This window comes from Solanum verrucosum, unplaced genomic scaffold (assembly GCF_900185275.1).
Source record: "Solanum verrucosum unplaced genomic scaffold, falcon-dt-bn FXZP01000618.1, whole genome shotgun sequence".
Taxonomy (NCBI): Eukaryota; Viridiplantae; Streptophyta; class Magnoliopsida; order Solanales; family Solanaceae; genus Solanum; species Solanum verrucosum.
In genome coordinates, this window is record NW_026020664.1 from 9,197 (window position 1) to 31,096 (window position 21,900).

A 21,900-nucleotide genomic window follows, 5' to 3' on the forward strand; every position below is an offset into this window, starting at 1 on the left:
AACTGGAGATCTACATCTACGCCCATAATGCCTCATAAGGGGCCATCTGAATGCTGGAATGGTAACTATTGTTGTAGGCGAACTCAATAAGAGGAAGGTGATCATCCCAACTACCCTTGAAGTCGATCACACAAGCTCTCAACATGTCCTCTAAGGTCTGAATGGTACGCTCTGCCTGACCATCCGTCTGTGGATGAAATGCTGTGCTAAGATTAACCTGAGTACCAAGACCTTTCTGAAATGACTTCCAGAAATGAGATGTAAACTGAGGACCTCTATCTGAGATGATAGACAAAGGAACCCATGCAACCTCACAATCTCATTAATGTAAAGCTTGGCGTAATCCTCCGCCGAATCTGTAGTCTTGACCGCCAAAAAGCGAGAAGACTTAGTAACCCTATCAACAATCACCCAAATGGAGTCATGTTGTCTGCGAGTACGAGGTAAACCTGTGATGAAGTCCATGTTGATCACTTCCCACTTCCAAGTAGGAATGTCAATCTCTTGAGTCATACCTCCTGGTTTCTGATGTTCTACCTTACTTGCTGGCAATTGGGGCACTTAGCCAAAATCTGCTATATCTCTTTTCATACCATTCCACCAATAGACTTCCCGCAGATCAGGTACATCTTAGTGGCGCCTGGATGAATAGAATATCTGGAATTGTGGGCTTCTGCGAGAATATGCTGTCTCAATTCACCCACATCAGGAACACACAATCTACCTTGATAGCGAAGTACACCATCTCCCCCTTGGGAGAAAACCTCCACTCTCTGATTGTGGACTGCACCCTTAAGTTCAAGCAAGATTGGATCACTATCTTGCTTTTCCTTAACCTCTACTACCAAAGAAGATTCTGCCCCATTCTGAACCGTTACACCACCATCTGATATGCTCATAAGACGAACTCCTAGGCGAGCAAGTCTGTGAACATCCTTTGCTAGCTCTTTTCTTTCTTCCTCAACATGTGCTACACTACCCATAGATAGTCTGCTAAGGGCATCTGCTACTACATTTGCCTTACCAGGATGGTAATGCACACTCATATCATAATCTTTGAGGAACTCTAGCCATCTTCTCTGGCGAAGATTCAGTTCTTTCTGGGTGAATACATACTGGAGGGCTCTTTATGGTCTGTGAACACATCTACGTGAACACCATACAAGTAGTGTCTCCAAATCTTAAGTGCAAACACCACTGCTGCTAGCTCCGAGGTCATGAGTTGGATAATTCTTCTCATGAACCTTAAGTTGTCTAGAAGCAAAGCTATAACCTTACCTCGCTGCATTAATACATAACCTAGGCCGACTCTGGATGCATCACAATAGATCACATAACTATCTGAACCCTCTGGTAGAGTCAAGACAGGAGCTGTAGTCAACCTAGTTTTTAATTCTGCAAAGCTTTTCTCACAATCATCTGACCACTGAAACTTAACCTTTTTCTGAGTTAACTTAGTCAATGGAGAGGCTATGGATGAAAATCCTTCCACAAACCTTCTGTAATAACCTGCTAGACCCAAGAAACTTCTGATATCTGTAGCAGAGGTAGGTCTGGGCCATTGTTTCACTGCTTCTATCTTCTGGGAATCTACTTGAATTCCTTCACTAGACACAATATGCCCAAGGAAAGCAACTGATTGTAACCAAAACTCACACTTACTAAATTTTGCAAACAACTGACGATCTTTGAGAGTTTGCAGAACAACTCTCGAATGACTCGCATGTTCTTCCTCATTCTTAGAGTAAATGAGGATATCATCAATAAAGACGATAACGAACAAGTCTAAGTACTGCTTGAACACTCTGTTCATCAAATCCATGGAAAGCTGCAGGAGCATTGGTTAGTCCAAATGACATAACTACAAATTCGTAATGACCATACCGAGTTCTGAAGGCTATCTTCGGAATGTCACTATCTCTGACTCTAAGCTGATGATAACCTGATCTGAGGTCTATCTTTGAGAAATGACTAGCACCCTGAAGTTGGTCAAACAAGTCATCAATCCTGGGGATGGAATACTTATTCTTGATTGTGACCTTGTTCAACTGCCTATAGTCAATGCACATTCTGAGAGAACCATCTTTCTTCTTTACGAACAATACTGGTGCACCCCATGGCGAAATACTGGGTCTGATGAAGCCCTTATCTAGAAGGTCTTTCAACTGCTCTTTCAATTCCTTAAGCTTAGCTGGAGCCATTCTGTAAGGAGGGATAGAGATAGGCTGGGTATCTGGAAGGAGATCAATTCCAAAGTCTATTTCCCTTTCGGAGGAACTCCAGGAAGATCTTCTGGGAACACTTCTGGAAACTCACTGACTACAGGAACTGACTCAAGAGTTGGGGTTTCAGAACTGGAATCCTTAACCCCCAAGCTACCCCCAAGACGCGGACACGGGACCTAGGACCACAAGTGATCCCAAGCTAACCCTGCTGGCATGATCATGAGCATACTAAAGATAATAAACTGATGCGGAAGCTAATTCATAAATACATCTGAAAAGATGGGGAATACCCATATACTGTAACTGAATATATGAAATCTGAGAGTTTAATACAAAAGAAATATCAAACTCAAAACACTAAGCTGAATCTAACTATGTCTGAAATAAGCCTCTAAACTGACTAGAAATGTTGGGACATGCCCCAACTAGATCTAGCAAAAACTGAAACTAAAGGACTAAATACTGAAATGAAACTCATGACTATTGTCCTCGGAGAATGAGGACTCACCACTGATTCTGCTGAACTGGAGATCGGGAACCGATCTAAGCGTGATCTGGATGCTGAGAACCTGAACCTACATCACGAGAAGATGTAGCGCACGTATGCGTCAGTACTTGAAGGGTACTGAGCATGCAGGATGGAGTAAAGCTGAAAGAACATATAACTGAACAAAGCAATAAAGCAATGAAATAATCTGAACATGATATAGATACTGAAAATACTGAATACTGAGCTAACTGATGCAATGACCAAATTTATAACATGCTGAGACTGAATACTGACTGTACTGAAATATGGTCAATGCAATAGAGTCTGACTGAACTGTGGGAGCTACTAATAACCGACATAAAACCACATGAGCTAAATGTGGAGTCCGATGTATACGCCCCATCGAGAGGACCCAATATACCCTGCCAGAGGTATAGAGGCATGCTGGCGTGATCACTAAACTGATGTTGCCCACAGAGGGGACTTACACCTACGTGGCTCGTAGTTCTGGGACTATATGGGTACGCTGAAACCCTAGTCCAACTCGGTATTATGCTACTCCCAATGAATTAAGTAGTTAACTGGTTATGACTGAATTTTTGTAAATACTGGATAGCTCGAAACTGAACATGCAAACTGAGAATGCAACAATTAATCTGATAATGATGCATTCATAAACTGAGGCATGTAAAACTGAATACTGAAATATCTGACCTAGCATGTGTAATTCAAGAACTAAAGAAATACATAACTAGGGTTCTGAAATTCATGCGATAAACTGAGCAATAACATGATAATCTGATTTGGAACATTTAAATAACTAATTCATGATGATCTGCTATAATTCTAGAAACCCTAGGTCTGTTCATAATAAGGGAATCAAGAATCTGACTGAATTCTAGGGACCTAATGGGCGAAAGGAACCCACTAGTGAAATCCCACATACCTGGTGACGAATTCCACGGAGAAATCTTTCGATTTCGGGGCTGGAACTGAAGAAACCTCGCTGCGTTCTTGAACTAGGGTTCTTGACCTTTTTCTCCTCTCTTGCTTCTAATTCTTCTAAGTTTGATTAATGATTTGACTTCGGTAAGTTCTAGTTATGTTTCTAGGCTTAAACTAATTAAAACCTCATGATTTAGGGTCTAAACGACGTATCTTAGGGGTTAAACGAAATAGGAAAAGACCAAAGGACCCCTGAATTAACTGCTGTCGGAGTGATCTACGGAATGGACCTACGGGCCGTAGGTCAATCTACGGTCCGTAGATTGGGTCCGTAGTTCGAGTCTGCCCGACAGGACTTCACTAAAACAAGCATAACTTTTTACTCGGAGGTCGGAATTTAGCAAACTCGGTGGAGTTGGAAAGATAATTCAATTATCTATCTAACCATAGGTCATGGGACACATAATTCATTTTGTACTAAAAGTTATGACCATCTGAAGTTGACCCATCAGAATTTCCAGCTAACTGGCTGCTAACCTTCGATCTACGGTCAGACCTACGGACCGTGGATCGAACGACGGTCCGTGCTGGTCAACCGTAGTTCCTGTTAGAGGCTGGGTAAAGGAGGTCTTGATCCACGGACACAGACCACGGATCGTGGTCTGATCTACGGACCGTGGGTCTGTCCGTGAGTCGAGACTTAACCAATTTTCTGAGCTGGCTGGGGAGGGGTTGCAGTGGCGAACCACGGTCCACCAGCACGGGCCGTGGTCTGACCTATGGTCCGTGGATGGTGACCGTAAGTTGCACCTGCAACTTCTCAAAATCTGCATTTTTCGTCTGTTTCGAATACGGGGTGTTACATTATCTCCCCCTTGGGACCATTCGTCCTCGAATGAAGACTAATCTAGCTGAAATAGAGGGAGAGGGCTGCAATCCCTACCACTAAACACTGAGAACTGAATTTCTGACTGAACTGAGTTCCAAGAACATGCAAATACGCTGAAAATGCAAGTACAAACTGAAGGAACGTGATTCTAAGACTGAATTTTCGCATGAATGACTGAAAAACTGAAGAGGAACTATTACCTCAAGCTGGAATGGAATCAGAAGGAAAGAGGTGAGGATACTTGGACTTCATGGCTGCTTCTGCTTCCCAAGTAGCTCCTTCTACTGACTGACTCCTCCACAAAACCTTGACTGAAGCGACTTCTTTATTTCTCAACCTTCTAACCTGACGATCGAGAATCTCAACTGGTACATCCTCATAAGAAAGACTATCTTTCATGGCCACACTCTCTAATGGCATTATGGATGCTGGATCACCCACACACTTCTTCAATAGAGAAATATGAAAGACTAGATGCACTGCTGCTAAGTCTGCTGGCAACTCTAACTGATAAGCCACTTTACCAATCCTTTTCAAGATCCGGTAAGGGCCTACATATCTGGGACTGAGCTTTCCTTTCTTGCCAAATCTCATCACCCCTTTCATAGGTGACACTTTCAAGAAAACCCAATCATCAACTTGGAACTCTAGTTCCCTTCTTCTCACATCTGCATAAGACTTCAGGCGACTCTGAGCAGTTTTAAGTCTATCTCTAATGAGTTGCACTTTCTCCATAGCATCAAGGACCGAATCTGGTCCTATCAAGGCTGCTTCACCTACTTCAAACCAACCAACTGGAGATCTACATCTACGCCCATATAATGCCTCATAAGGGGCCATCTGAATGCTGGAATGGTAACTATTGTTGTAGGCGAACTCAATAAGAGGAAGGTGATCATCCCAACTACCCTTGAAGTCGATCACACAAGCTCTCAACATGTCCTCTAAGGTATGAATGGTACGCTCTGCCTGACCATCCGTCTGCGGATGAAATGCTGTGCTAAGATTAACCTGAGTACCAAGACCTTTCTGAAATGACTTCCAGAAATGAGATGTAAACTGAGGACCTCTATCTGAGATGATAGACAAAGGAACTCCATGCAACCTCACAATCTCATTAATGTAAAGCTTGGCGTAATCCTCCGCCGAATCTGTAGTCTTGACCGCCAAAAAGCGAGAAGACTTAGTAACCCTATCAACAATCACCCAAATGGAGTCATGTTGTCTGCGAGTACGAGGTAAACCTGTGATGAAGTCCATGTTGATCACTTCCCACTTCCAAGTAGGAATGTCAATCTCTTGAGTCATACCTCCTGGTTTCTGATGTTCTACCTTTACTTGCTGGCAATTGGGGCACTTAGCCACAAAGTCTGCTATATCTCTTTTCATACCATTCCACCAATAGACTTCCCGCAGATCGCGATACATCTTAGTGGCGCCTGGATGAATAGAATATCTGGAATTGTGGGCTTCTGCGAGAATATGCTGTCTCAATTCACCCACATCAGGAACACACAATCTACCTTGATAGCGAAGTACACCATCTCCCCCATGGGAGAAAACCTCCACTCTCTGATTGTGGACTGCACCCTTAAGTTCAAGTAAGATTGGATCACTATCTTGCTTTTCCTTAACCTCTACTACCAAAGAAGATTCTGCCCCATTCTGAACCGTTACACCACTATCTGATATGCTCATAAGACGAACTCCTAGGCGAGCAAGTCTGTGAACATCCTTTGCTAGCTCTTTTCTTTCTTCCTCAACATGTGCTACACTACCCATAGATAGTCTACTAAGGGCATCTGCTACTACATTTGCCTTACCAGGATGGTAATGCACACTCATATCATAATCTTTGAGGAACTCTAGCCATCTTCTCTGGCGAAGATTCAGTTCTTTCTGGGTGAATACATACTGGAGGCTCTTATGGTCTGTGAACACATCTACGTGAACACCATACAAGTAGTGTCTCCAAATCTTAAGTGCAAACACCACTGCTGCTAGCTCGAGGTCATGAGTTGGATAATTCTTCTCATGAACCTTAAGTTGTCTAGAAGCATAAGCTATAACCTTACCTCGCTGCATTAATACATAACCTAGGCCGACTCTGGATGCATCACAATAGATCACATAACTATCTGAACCCTCTGGTAGAGTCAAGACAGGAGCTGTAGTCAACCTAGTTTTTAATTCTGCAAAGCTTTTCTCACAATCATCTGACCACTGAAACTTAACCTTTTTCTGAGTTAACTTAGTCAATGGAGAGGCTATGGATGAAAATCCTTCCACAAACCTTCTGTAATAACCTGCTAGACCCAAGAAACTTCTGATATCTGTAGCAGAGGTAGGTCTGGGCCATTGTTTCACTGCTTCTATCTTCTGGGAATCTACTTGAATTCCTTCACTAGACACAATATGCCCAAGGAAAGCAACTGATTGTAACCAAAACTCACACTTACTAAATTTTGCAAACAACTGACGATCTTTGAGAGTTTGCAGAACAACTCTCGAATGACTCGCATGTTCTTCCTCATTCTTAGAGTAAATGAGGATATCATCAATAAAGACGATAACGAACAAGTCTAAGTACTGCTTGAACACTCTGTTCATCAAATCCATGAAAGCTGCAGGAGCATTGGTTAGTCCAAATGACATAACTACAAATTCGTAATGACCATACCGAGTTCTGAAGGCTATCTTCGGAATGTCACTATCTCTGACTCTAAGCTGATGATAACCTGATCTGAGGTCTATCTTTGAGAAATGACTAGCACCCTGAAGTTGGTCAAACAAGTCATCAATCCTGGGGATGGAATACTTATTCTTGATTGTGACCTTGTTCAACTGCCTATAGTCAATGCACATTCTGAGAGAACCATCTTTCTTCTTTACGAACAATACTGGTGCACCCCATGGCGAAATACTGGGTCTGATGAAGCCCTTATCTAGAAGGTCTTTCAACTGCTCTTTCAATTCCTTAAGCTTAGCTGGAGCCATTCTGTAAGGAGGGATAGAGATAGGCTGGGTATCTGGAAGGAGATCAATTCCAAAGTCTATTTCCCTTTCGGGAGGAACTCCAGGAAGATCTTCTGGGAACACTTCTGGAAACTCACTGACTACAGGAACTGACTCAAGAGTTGGGGTTTCAGAACTGGAATCCTTAACCCCCAAGCTACCCCCAAGACGCGGACACGGGACCTAGGACCACAAGTGATCCCAAGCTAACCCTGCTGGCATGATCATGAGCATACTAAAGATAATAAACTGATGCGGAAGCTAATTCATAAATACATCTGAAAAGATGGGGAATACCCATATACTGTAACTGAATATATGAAATCTGAGAGTTTAATACAAAAGAAATATCAAACTCAAAACACTAAGCTGAATCTAACTATGTCTGAAATAAGCCTCTAAACTGACTAGAAATGTTGGGACATGCCCCAACTAGATCTAGCAAAAACTGAAACTAAAGGACTAAATACTGAAATGAAACTCATGACTATTGTCCTCGGAGAATGAGGACTCACCACTGATTCTGCTGAACTGGAGATCGGGAACCGATCTAAGCGTGATCTGGATGCTGAGAACCTGAACCTACATCACGAGAAGATGTAGCGCACGTATGCGTCAGTACTTGAAGGGTACTGAGCATGCAGGATGGAGTAAAGCTGAAAGAACATATAACTGAACAAAGCAATAAAGCAATGAAATAATCTGAACATGATATAGATACTGAAAATACTGAATACTGAGCTAACTGATGCAATGACCAAATTTATAACATGCTGAGACTGAATACTGACTGTACTGAAATATGGTCAATGCAATAGAGTCTGACTGAACTGTGGGAGCTACTAATAACCGACATAAAACCACATGAGCTAAATGTGGAGTCCGATGTATACGCCCCATCGAGAGGACCCAATATACCCTGCCAGAGGTATAGAGGCATGCTGGCGTGATCACTAAACTGATGTTGCCCACAGAGGGGACTTACACCTACGTGGCTCGTAGTTCTGGGACTATATGGGTACGCTGAAACCCTAGTCCAACTCGGTATTATGCTACTCCCAATGAATTAAGTAGTTAACTGGTTATGACTGAATTTTTGTAAATACTGGATAGCTCGAAACTGAACATGCAAACTGAGAATGCAACAATTAATCTGATAATGATGCATTCATAAACTGAGGCATGTAAAACTGAATACTGAAATATCTGACCTAGCATGTGTAATTCAAGAACTAAAGAAATACATAACTAGGGTTCTGAAATTCATGCGATAAACTGAGCAATAACATGATAATCTGATTTGGAACATTTAAATAACTAATTCATGATGATCTGCTATAATTCTAGAAACCCTAGGTCTGTTCATAATAAGGGAATCAAGAATCTGACTGAATTCTAGGGACCTAATGGGCGAAAGGAACCCACTAGTGAAATCCCACATACCTGGTGACGAATTCCACGGAGAAATTTTTCGATTTCGGGGCTGGAACTGAAGAAACCTCGCTGCGTTCTTGAACTAGGGTTCTTGACCTTTTTCTCCTCTCTTGCTTCTAATTCTTCTAAGTTTGATTAATGATTTGACTTCGGTAAGTTCTAGTTATGTTTCTAGGCTTAAACTAATTAAAACCTCATGATTTAGGGTCTAAACGACGTATCTTAGGGGTTAAACGAAATAGGAAAAGACCAAAGGACCCCTGAATTAACTGCTGTCGGAGTGATCTACGGAATGGACCTACGGGCCGTAGGTCAATCTACGGTCCGTAGATTGGGTCCGTAGTTCGAGTCTGCCCGACAGGGCTTCACTAAAACAAGCATAACTTTTTACTCGGAGGTCGGAATTTAGCAAACTCGGTGGAGTTGGAAAGATAATTCAATTATCTATCTAACCATAGGTCATGGGACACATAATTCATTTTGTACTAAAGGTTATGACCATCTGAAGTTGACCCATCAGAATTTCCAGCTAACTGGCTGCTAACCTTCGATCTACGGTCAGACCTACGGACCGTGGATCGAACGACGGTCCGTGCTGGTCAACCGTAGTTCCTGTCAGAGGCTGGGTAAAGGAGGTCTTGATCCACGGACACAGACCACGGACCGTGGTCTGATCTACGGACCGTGGGTCTGTCCGTGAGTCGAGACTTAACCAATTTTCTGAGCTGGCTGGGGAAGGGTTGCAGTGGCGAACCACGGTCCACCAGCACGGGCCGTGGTCTGACTTACGGTCCGTGGATGGTGACCGTAAGTTGCACCTGCAACTTCTCAAAATCTGCATTTTTCGTCTGTTTCGAATACGGGGTGTTACATGTACCATGCCCTGTTTCAGTTCAAATCTACCCCCCGGTGGAGATTTTCTAATACTATATGCTAAGTTGGCTGTGAGTGGGACTACCACATCACGGACTGGTCTTGCTGGTACGACATGGGGTACTCCTTGGTTATTCAGGTTCTCTTGGTTGTTCACGTTCTCCGGGTTATTCACGTTGTCTTGATTATTATCATTATTGTTTCCCCGAACACCTAACCCCAATTCTCCTGGATGTCCTTGATTCATTTTTCTGCGTTGGCGTAAAACTCTTTCGGGTTCGTTGTAAGGTTCGACAAGTTCTCCCTTCCTAGCCAGACCTGAAAATCAAGTGCCTGCAATAAACAAGCTGAGATCAAGTACTTAATACCTGAATATTCTAATTGTAGACTTAAGAAGATTGAATATAAATCAATTTCTAAGTCCTCGGCAGCGACGCTAAAATCTTGTTGCTCCCCAATATACACGCAAGTGTACGTGGTCGCTCAAGTAATATAGATTCTTAAAAAAATGAGTTATCGTTCCCAAGGGACTTATGGTTAACTTATATCCAACACTTAACTCCACAAATAAAATAGAAGTAACCGTTTTAGAGATGGTGATGATTGTTAACTACTACTAATTATGAACTAAATAAACGTAACTAAATGTGAACGACTTTAAGATGATGTTTCAAGCAAGTAAAAGACAATTCTAGGGCTGCAACATGCAATGAATCTCATGTATCATATTATTGGCTTAGAACTAATTTTTAGTCGTCAAGTTACTGATTTACAGGGTTAATTGTATGAGTCGGGTTCACAACTCTAGTCGCCTACCCCAGCTAGCTATCTAACTACATCATTGAGCGGGGATAAATGGACTAACTGGCGAGCATTTATATTTCATCACGTTTCGTAACCAAGCGAGTTGTTCGTCCGGGCGTCACTCCTGAAAACAAATCACCTCAACTTAATGGATTGATCAATCTCTTTATATTCTATGGTCTATCTAACCTCTCCTCTCCCGATTCAAGTTTAGACAATATATTTATGTTGTGGTGATCAATCATTAAAATACTATAACAAGAATATAGAAGTAACTTAAAATGACAACCAATAATTAATTCAACTAGCCTTTAATAATCAACAATCAATTCATAGCTACATCCCTAGAACTAAGGCGTTTAGCCACTCATGCTATTAGAAAACCAAAAAAATACAATTGTTCATGCTATTTCCGGAAAATAGAAGAGATAAAAATCAAAAATCTAATACAAATGCGAATACTTGCTCCTGCACACCCAATAAAAGTCGAACCCTTATTATGGAGCCCTAAGGGTCTGTTTATAATGGTAGGAAAATTAGAGCCAAAGTCTATTACAATTAGGAATCCTTTTTTAACACTTTTAAGCTGGAAAAGTCGGGATCCCACTGGCGTGTTTCGCCTAGCATCGCGTCCAAACTTCACCTCTGAGGTTTCCATCCTGGTGCAATGCGCCTTTGAGAGAGCCTGAGAAAAGGTCCCAAAATGTTAGGCCTTGGTGCGTGAGGCCTCTCAGAGCGTCTAAGAGGCCTCTTGAATGTTGGCCCTTGGCACCTCGCGCCTAGAAGTGCGCCTGGCCCTGGGGCCTTCAGCCTTAGCTTCTTTTCAGCATATCCTTGCATCTTTTCTTTTAATTTGACTCCAATCTCCTTAAGAGTTTCCTGAAACCTCTGATCACATGTTTTAGTGCATAATATAGCAAGTATAACGAAATCAAGCTAATAGACTCAAGATCATTCGTTACTTCAATCAATTCATGGGCAAATATTGACAACTTAGGTATATAAATACACCTAAGATCGACTGACGTAGTGATTTCAGGTAGCAATTGTAATACAACAATAGTAATGAATTATTTGCTGAATTTGGGAGTACTTTAGGCAAATCCCTACCTGTTACTGGTGTACTTCAATGAACACACAAAGTTCTGTCTAGTTTGAAAAAGACATTAATAATTTGGGCCTTGTTACTCGAGACTTGAATAAGAATAGGAAGCATGTTAATTAACAAGTTGTTTCGACACATGAAAATGAGTTAATTGTTACAAAGAAGATAGCTAGTAAAGAAATCAGTCCAAATACAGCTATCATGGTTCTTTTCGATTCCAGAGGAGGCTAAAAACGTTTTGAATGTTTTTAAAGAAAAACAAGGGAACGGAGTGCTTCTATATGGGTAAATTTAGTTGAGGAAAAGGAAAACTTGACTTCACCTCTTATGAGTAAGTTAAGTCCTCAAGCATCCAAATTTCTGCCTAAAAGTAAGGCAAATCCTTTTATGGCAGTGACAATTGATAACTTAAAAAAAAATGTTTGGCCATGATATTGACTTAGAAAATGACATGTCTGATGAGGAAGATGAATATGATATGTTGGACATATACTTTGATAAGCTGGCCAAGGAAGAAGATCTCTCATCCAGGCAACAAAAAAGTGGAAGCAACAAAATAAAAAAAAGAGACATGCAAGGGAGAATAGTTGAGATGGTAATGTGACTGAAGAATTTATTTCAAGACACCTATCAATGTGATTAACAAGGTTTGCGTACACTCTACCCTCCCCAGACCCACCTAGTGGGATTTCACTGGGTATGTTGTTGTTGTGTTGTATCAATGTGATTAACAAAGGTAAAATCATATGACAATGTCAATAGATTTTAACAAGATCCAATAAATCCCAGAAGAATTGATGAACTATCAAGTGTTGTTGGACAATTTGAAAAAGAAAACAAATAGAAAACAATTCAGGTTACTTTAGACGGGCAAACTATCTTTTTAGTTCATTATATATATATATATATATAACTCAACTTTATTCTTAGTTCTTATATTCATGCATTACTTAATTATCTTCATTTGTATATCATTATATAGAATTGTATAAACTCTATTATGATCATAAAATACCTAGTATTCTCTAGCTCTTTTTTTTTCTTCATGCTTGTTAAGTAGTAGAGGTTATTATCTCATTATGATTAGAAAGGCAAGGCATAGCCCCCATTGCTTGTACTATATTCTCTTTGATGTTTTGTTTTTATTTATCAATAAAAAAATAGCCCTAGGCCCTCGGCCTTGCGGATAAAAATAATAAAAAAATTAGAACGATATGCATTAGTTTGGTTAAGTAATTGCAGATTTGCAGTAGTAAAAGACTTGTTATCGTTTTCTAGGTTGCAGAAGTTTTAGATTTACTTTTAGTGTAAATGATATATTTCAGATTGCTTTTAAAAACCATTAGAATATCTCTGAACATTGATGAACTATTAGATTAAGTTTTCTAGATCATGTTAAAACCTTGCACCATACCCACACACAAATTAAATTATTTTATTTGACCCATCCCGCTCTGTCCCGCACCCGCATATAGTCAAATGCACTCCACCCACCCGCCCATATATGTGTAAACACGCCTCACCCCATTGTCATCCCTATTTCTTATCAACTTTATTATAATATGAATATATCTATGAAAATTAAGAAACTCTTTTTTGAAGGTTACCCATTAATTCATGTTTGTATGTTATATTTGACTTCTTTGTCCATTAGATAAAGGAAAAATATCTGAAATATATCTGAACTTTGATCGAAATTGCTGTAACAATATCGAACTTTGGAAATGACCTTTTACCCCCCATGCATTATTTAATAGTGTATTTCATAAGTATACATGTGCCCATGTGGACATTATAAATATTACATCATTATAAATAATAATGTGTCCATGTGGGCACATATATACCTTTAAAATACACTATTAAATAGTGCATGAGGGTAAAAGGTCCTCCATAAAGTTTGGTATCCTAATAACAATTTCAGCCAAAGTTAGAGTATTTTCAGACCCTTTTCCCTTAGATAAACAAATCTTCAATTGGAAGATCACTGATTGTTGTTCTTATTTGATTCTAATTCAATTTGGAATCAGTGGGACCCATCTCACTACAAAAAGCCTGGTTTGTGGAGGTTTATATTGCATGGTTACAATCAACCTCCGCAAATTGTATCGAATTGAGGGGGTTTCTATACCCTTCTCTAATTTTATTAAATTTGCAGTGGTTAAAACCTCCACTACACTTAAAAATAAAAAGATGTAGCTACAAAAATTTAAAAAACGCCCACTTCACTCTACTTTCTTTTTTTACACTGCCTTCCATAACTACAAAGATCTATTGGGATTTGCTTCTTCCGTCTCCTTCAATAGAGATTATTATCCTATTGTGGTTCTTCTTGTCACACTCTGAGCTTACACTCTGGACGTGGCCGACACTCGAGAACCATTGTTGACCCCAAGCGAACCCTTGGCCTGACTCAATACTCAGTTGAAATAGAAATCTCAAAACAAACTCAACTCATAAGGATATCATTAATAAGATAGTTTAACTCAGTATACTCTGAAAGTACTCAAAACATAATTGTTCAACTCAAGTCTTTAAAATATCACAATAGAGATGGGAAAAGACTTCTCAACTACTATTGTCTATGAACCCTCTAATAACTATGATAGACGTTGGGACAAGACCCACGACATCTTAATAAGACTGAAAATAGAAGCAAAATCTTCCAGAAGCAAGGAGGCTCACCAAAGCAACTCTGGAACTGCAAGTGGTATCAACGGGGCTCCTGCTGATGTCCCTTAATACCTGTATCGGCCTAATGAAACGATGTAGGCCAAATTTCGTCAGTACATTGAATGCACGAGCATGTAAGGGGAACTGTGAAACACAAACATAAGCTTGAACTGAATAAAAAGGAAGAACATACTCACTTCATCTAAACTCAACTCAACTCAACACAAGGATACTCGACTCAATTCAATAAAAAAACAATAATAAAGATGCAATATAAGATTTTAAAGCAGCAAATAACAACATATGTATTTAAAAATACAATAATAAATCTTTACTCTTATTTGGGAGATTCTCTAACCGACAACCATCATATGAGCTATGTGATGATACAACATCTTGCTCACGCTACCAAAACTGTCCTATACCTTGTCGGAGTATAAGACTTCCTCAACTAAGTGGATTTACTGAGCTATGCTAAAAAACAATAAGGAATCATCTAAAAAGTATGACCCTTTTCCTGTTAGCATACATAGTTTATGAGGACTTTGAGTTGTCTGAACTCGTCCCTATATCGGTGGTCAATACTACTCCTAATAATATAACTCGTGCTCATATGTTCAAACAAAAATTCCTCATCCTCAAACTTTGAGATTTTTACTCAAAAGGTTCTCTTTAAAGAGAATGCTCAGAAACTCCTCATGAACTCATTTGGAAATCAAGGTTTCCTCTCGTTTTAAATGTAAAACATTTACACTTGGGAATACTTAGTTTCCTTATATTCATTTTGAAACATGAGCTCAACTCTCCTCATCCTCATACTCAAGTACTCAAGTATTAAAACAAGTTTTAAAAGACTTCTAAAAAAATGACTCAAAGGACTCTCTCAAACTTTACTCTTAACTCTATCTTGAATTTGAAATGTGAATTCAAGAATTATGATTCGGATATATAGGATGTCTCAATGATTAAATTTATTTTGGATAGTTATAATTAGAGAGAGAGCGAAGATACGTTTTAAAAGAACTCAGACAGACGAGGGCAGGCGACCCCGCCGTGGGGCGTCAGCCCCTCAACTTCAGAGGATCAATTCTGGCGCACTGCAGGTGCCCACACCAGCCTATCTGGCCGTTTGGGGAGCACCGCGCCAACCTTTCCCAGAACATTCTGACGAATTTTTCCTCTCGATTTTTTGCCCTAATTCACTTTGAATCGCTTGATTCTTTCCAAACTTCCTTAGATTCGTAAAACCAACACTAGTAAACAAAAATATACTCAATTTCCTCAAGAAAACCCGTCAAACTCAAGCACCACCTCAAGAACTCATCAAACTCCAATAATTAAGATGGACGAACGAAACCTCAAGAAAACTTATTATGAACTCAATACACGAAATCTCATGGATGAATTCAATAAGGAAACTCATGATTGGCGTTAGGGTGAACTAACCCATCACTATGGAAACTTACATACCTCGAAAGGATCAAACCCTTGGGGAAATTCCTCAAAGATCGCAAGAACTCTTGAACGCTTGAAGCTTTTCTCCCTTTTCTCCTCTTAAAATTTGCGTTAACCTTCCAAACATTTTTAGACTTTAGCGTAAAGTGATTTTAATCAGCTCTGAACCCTAATTGGGTGAAAAACGTGTGGGGATTGTGGGGGTGAGGAAAAGAACAAAATACCCCTCTTTAAAATGGATGAAATGTCTTAACTAGACAGGCTGTACTCAAACAGGCATATCTCCCTCATCCGAACTCGAAATTTAGCAAAATCAGTGGCGTTGGAAAGAGGACTCAAAGGTATTTCATTTGATAACTTAATGGCCACCTAACTCATCATGTACCGAAAGTTATGGTCGTTTGAAGTTGAACCAAAACTCACAATTGAAGTGTAATTTGTAGAAACATAAATTCAGCTCTTTCCAATTTAGTTCTTTCTAAAATTATCTCTTTCTAAGATCGAGGTGTTAAAGTACTACAAACGATGGTGTTGCTGCGTTGATGATCTCAGTTGAGCTCTCTGGCGCCAGTGATACATTCTCTTCGTGGTTGGTTCACAGGTTCTCTAACGAATTGATGTCATTTTGGGCCTCTGAAGGGAAGATAATGACATTTCCGAAACGCAGGAGTGTGGAGCACATGAATTTTCTTGGTTCATAGAAGCAACCCATGTTTCCCCATGAAGGGAGAAAATTAAAACTCATTTATATGGCAATGACTTGGGTTGGTTAATAATACTACTTAATACTTTATGTATATGAGATATGTCAAAAATTGAAGCTTAAAATGTGGAATGCAATAATGGTAAGAAAACATGAAGCACATTTTTCTCGATTTCATTTCTTGTCAATGTTAGTCCAATTTCATATGGTGTTAATAATGCATTGCATGTTATAAGACCCTCATAACGATCATTATTTGCACGTATGAATCATTAAGTATAAGATTGAAAAACTATTGGAGTGAGTCTCAATTTTTTCGAAATAGTTATTAAAGAAGTCTACCTTGACTAGTTGTTAAATTTCTTTTGCAGTCACCCTTGTGGAGCTAGACTATCTTGCATCATTGCTCGGGGTCTTGAATGAATAATATCAATTGTCAAGATATGATATATCATTATGACACATATCATTCTTAATTAAACTAAATTCGGCTGGACTTCAATTGCTACATGGCATCTTTTGATATGTTCAATTGTCAAATCTATATTTTTACCAACATAAAATAATACTCCCATTTTCTAGGTATTCATTGAATTATGTCCATAATGTGGGAAAATCTATCTTTTTTTATGTAGGGAAAGGAGATGAAAGGTCTTCTCACATTAATTAACATACGCCTCCTTGTAATTAATGATCAAGGCATGTAGCGATCAATGAGTGGACCAATTTTTACCGTCGGTAACCGAGGGAATGATTTACATTAAATTTTTGAAACCCATATATACTTTGCATCTTCGCAATTCATTACACTTTCATTTTCAACTTAATTCAAGCTTTTCTCTTTTCTTGTTGAGTACTTGTCTTTTTTCTGCTCTTTCTCAACAATTGTTTTACTTATATGTGGAGAGTTTGAACCCTACTTCACCAATTGAAAACTAAACTATCACCACTGGTGGCAATAATATTATTGTTGTCATCTCCTACCCTCTAATGGTCCCTATCATCAAAGAAGTGTTACTAGTGTGTCTATCGACGACAACTAATGACATTTTGAGGACCTAGAACTTCATCTGCGCTATAACACTCTTCATTTTCAGACAAATAATCAATATAATATCTACATGTACATTTAGGCTTCCAGACTAACTCATACCCTAAAAGATAGCTCAAAGGGAGAAGGATTGATCAAGCCTTCAAAGGATACCATCTGTTATCTCCTGTATTCAGATTAGCAAACCAGAAATAATAAAAGATGAAAAGAAAAAATAAAAGAACTATTTGAGTCCACAGAACTCACTGTGTGTCCTTAGGAAATTTAATCCCCTCAAGTACCCGAGGTTGTAGATTAATTCCTCCCATGATAAAACCAATTAACCATTAAAGAAGTAGCGGTAGCTCAAACTTCAATAATTTCAACGAACTCAAAATGACAGCAACAAATCACACACACAGACACGATCGATCGATCAATTTTTTTTAAAGAATTGTATGCAAGAGAAGGGAAGAATTTGATGCAGAAAAATGAGAGTAAGACTTTCTATTTATAGCCAACAAAGGGGAAAAGGTCACAATTTTTTGGAAAAAAGACAACCTTTCAGAAAGGTCACAACCCTTTAGGAGAGTCACAACCCTTCGTTTCCTGTTCACACCTTTAAAACCCAACATACCTCACATGAATAGGGAATGGCTATTGTTAAAACATATGTATGAAAAACTCTGTGATTCATAAGTAAGGATTGACTGCATCTGGATAAGTGGGTCTTCCTTTGAACTTTCCATAGTGAACATATATCAGACATATTTGGTCAATTAGTAGATTTGACATTTTTGTACTGTTGAGCTTTGGTGTATACCTAGACAACATAAGTCACAGAATTAACCCTTGAACTATTTTTAGTTCTCATTAATTTGTTCGTTTCAACAATGAACACGTCTTGGTTTATAAGTGCGTAGAGAACTGGCCTTACCATATTCTCCTTAAAGCGGCTTACACTTCACACTTACATAGGTGATTTCTTAATGTGTTATCCCATAGATACACCATTTGATATACCCTGTATCAAACTTAGAAACCATTAAAAAGTCTTAATCTCTTTATCCTTGTTACTTCACGTTGTCTTATCATGAGAATAGACCTTAAAAAATATTTTGACAATGTTGAACCGTCATCAATAACTTTGTTTGATCTCCTTGAACCTAGATCCTGGGATCTCCAATCTTCTAGGTAGAGTTACCGCCACAATGACTTGCCCTCGGCCATAGTCCCATTCCCTTGGATAATCTATCAACTCCTTTGACTTTATATAGTCAATTAAGATAATTCCATAGAGAGTTTTTTTGTAAAGATATTATGTCTACATCCATATGACGAGACTTTCCGTTATACATCATGCTCCATGCCCTACCTATGGCAAATTAACTCTCACAGTGTATGCATACTAGAGCTAAAGGTTTGGGCCAAAAATCATTCAAGAAATTTCAGAGTCATTCAACTTCTTCACCAACCTTATTTAGAGTGATAAACTCAGATTTCATAGTAGAGCGAACGATACATTTCTGTTTGGATGAGTTCCAAGAGATTGCTCCTCCACCAAGAGTAAGTACATATCCACTCGTGGATTTTACTTCATTTGACCTGGTGATTCAATTTGCATCACTATATTCTTCAAATACTGTTGAATATTAGTTATAATACAAAGAAAATAGTTTTTAAGTATGTTTTAAATACTCCAAAACTTTTTTCATTGTCATCCAATGAGTTTGATTGAGATTACTCGTGAACCCACTCAGTTTTACTAATAGTACATTCTATATTTGATCACGTACACTTCATGATATTTATCATACTTCTGAATACTCTAATATTATCCAATCGTGAGTCACTTTTGCCTTCATTCTTTTGAAGTGCAAAGCTCACATTTATTGAAGTCTTGTCAATATTGAAATCCAAATACTTGAACTTGTCAAGTATCTTTTCAATGAATGTGAGCTTTGCACTTCAAAAGAATGAAGGAGTGAGATTTACTACACCTTTGAATCTTCAATAAATGTGAACTTGTCAAGTATCTTCGAATTAATGAGATTCATTTTCAAGAAGAAATGTTACAAAATCGAACTCAAAGGAAGTAGTTTGTCCATTGACATTTACTACCTTTGAATCTCTTTATTAAGTACATCCTCCTTTGGTTCTTTCCAAGGTTGTTTAGACCCTTCACTTGACTATCTGATAGTTCGGACTTATGAACCATAAATCAACATGCTTTACTATTTGTAGCATATCCAATGAACATACAATCCATAGTCTTAGGTCTTATTTTGACCCGTTTGGGAATAGTTCCCTCATTTCCATTTCTCATATGGAATAGACTGTATTGGAAATTGTTATATCATTATCTTTCAAGAGTTATTACTTGAAGACGAAGAGATTGATTTGTTGGAAGACAAGAAGTACCTCTCCATTGAAGAAAACATATTCAAAGTTTCCTTACAAAATTTGAAGAATGTCAAGGTTATGCCAATATGTAGTCATACAGATATGTCTGACGCAACAAAGCTCCATCAATTCTTGAAGTTCTTACTTGAGCATGCAATAAATCTGGAGAAACTGGTTATAGTGCCAGAGCATAACGATTGCAATAGTTGTTCTACTAATACCTCAAATCTCATGAAGTATTTGTTACCTTTTCCAACAAGTGCAATTATTTCCTTAGGACCAGTTAGTCATAATGTTTTCTATTCCAAGTGTGTTTGAAACTCTATAAAGTAATTTCTTTAGTTACTTTTTAATGCGGAAATATCATTTGATGAAGTTACAAGTTACATTCAGGAGGACCTTTCTAATTTTATTTTAATTTCTTATAAACATGCATGAATATTTCTAGATGATGTACAAGTCATAAATTTAAGATTGTATCCAAATGAAGCGCTAAAAACATAAATATGTATCTTCCATTAATTAAAGTAATTAAAACTTAATTATGTGCCAACCATCAATTAACACAAAAAAAGTTATTCATCCCTTAACCTAAGGTTTGTGTTCGTAAAAAGAAGAGTTGGTTGACATCTCCCCCTACAAGGATGGAAATAACCTTTGGGTTTTACCTGTTACCACACATCCATTTAAGACATTCCAACTACTTTTGTAGCAGTGGATGGTACTACTTTTGTAGACAACAACTCTAATCTGAAAAGATTATGGAATAGAACACTACAAAAAACACTTGATTTGTGGAGGTTTAATTTTGAGGTTACAATCAACATCCGCTAATTGTATCGAATTGAGGGGATTTCTGTACCCTCCCGCTAATTTAATTAAATGCAGAGAATTAAGGGGGTTTCTATACCCTTCGCTTATTTTATTAGATTTGCAATGGTTAAAACCTCCGCTACACTTAAAAATAAAAAAATAGCTACAAAAATTTGAAAAAATATATATTTTTAAGAGGTGGTGCTTGTCTTCTAAGAAAAAGAAAAAAAAGAAAAGTAAACTCTATTTCTCCTTAATGAACAGTAAACTCTCCCATTTCACTCTAATTCTTTCTTACACCATCTTTCATACCTATAAAAATCTCTAAGGCTTTGCTTCTTCCGTCTCCTCCAACGACGATTGCTCTTATGGCACTGACGATGACGTTGCCGCGTTGATGCTCTCCATTAAACTGTGGGTGGAAGATTGATTGTTTGATAGCCTGAATAAGAAGGACATCACGTTCTTCGTCCGTTGTCATTGATGGAACCAATATCAATCCTAAATCAAAAAGGCGGAGGGTTAAGAAATAAGAAAGAAAAAACAAATACTTTCCACCAGTGGCAGAGCCAGGATTTACAAAAAGTGTCAATGATTGACCTTAATGAGCTTTTGGAAACCTTAATCAACGCACTAAACCATCTTGGCCTTGTGTTAGGAAATGTCAGCACACACACACAACACACACACATATATATATATATTTATATATATATATAACCAAAATTTGACTTATATATAGTGTAATTTTGTGGCAAGGGGTATTCTATGTAGTAGTTCATCGATTATAAAACTCAACTGCGATTACTGCAGAATATTAGAAGATTGTGTACTAAATTGGACATCTTTGAAGAGTTTAACGTTGGAAAGTTTGTTTCTCCGGGATGAACACATTAAAAAAATAATGTCAAATAGTCCTTAATTGGAATCTTTGAAACTACGTGAATTTTGTTGTTTTAATGGTTTGCACATGACTTATCCAAAATGTACACAACTGCAATTGATCCATCACGTCATTCTGACGGGAATTAGTTTTTATTCGA

At 38.5% G+C, this 21,900-nt stretch overlaps 1 non-coding gene across 1 annotated transcript; it reads left to right on the top strand.

The window, feature by feature from the left end:
• The first annotated feature begins 20,644 nt into the window (after window positions 1–20,644).
• Window positions 20,645–20,777, top strand: LOC125812138 (U6atac minor spliceosomal RNA). Its single transcript, XR_007441975.1, has one exon. It is a non-coding gene; the product is annotated as a U6atac minor spliceosomal RNA (small nuclear RNA).
• Window positions 20,778–21,900: the final 1,123 nt, after the last annotated feature.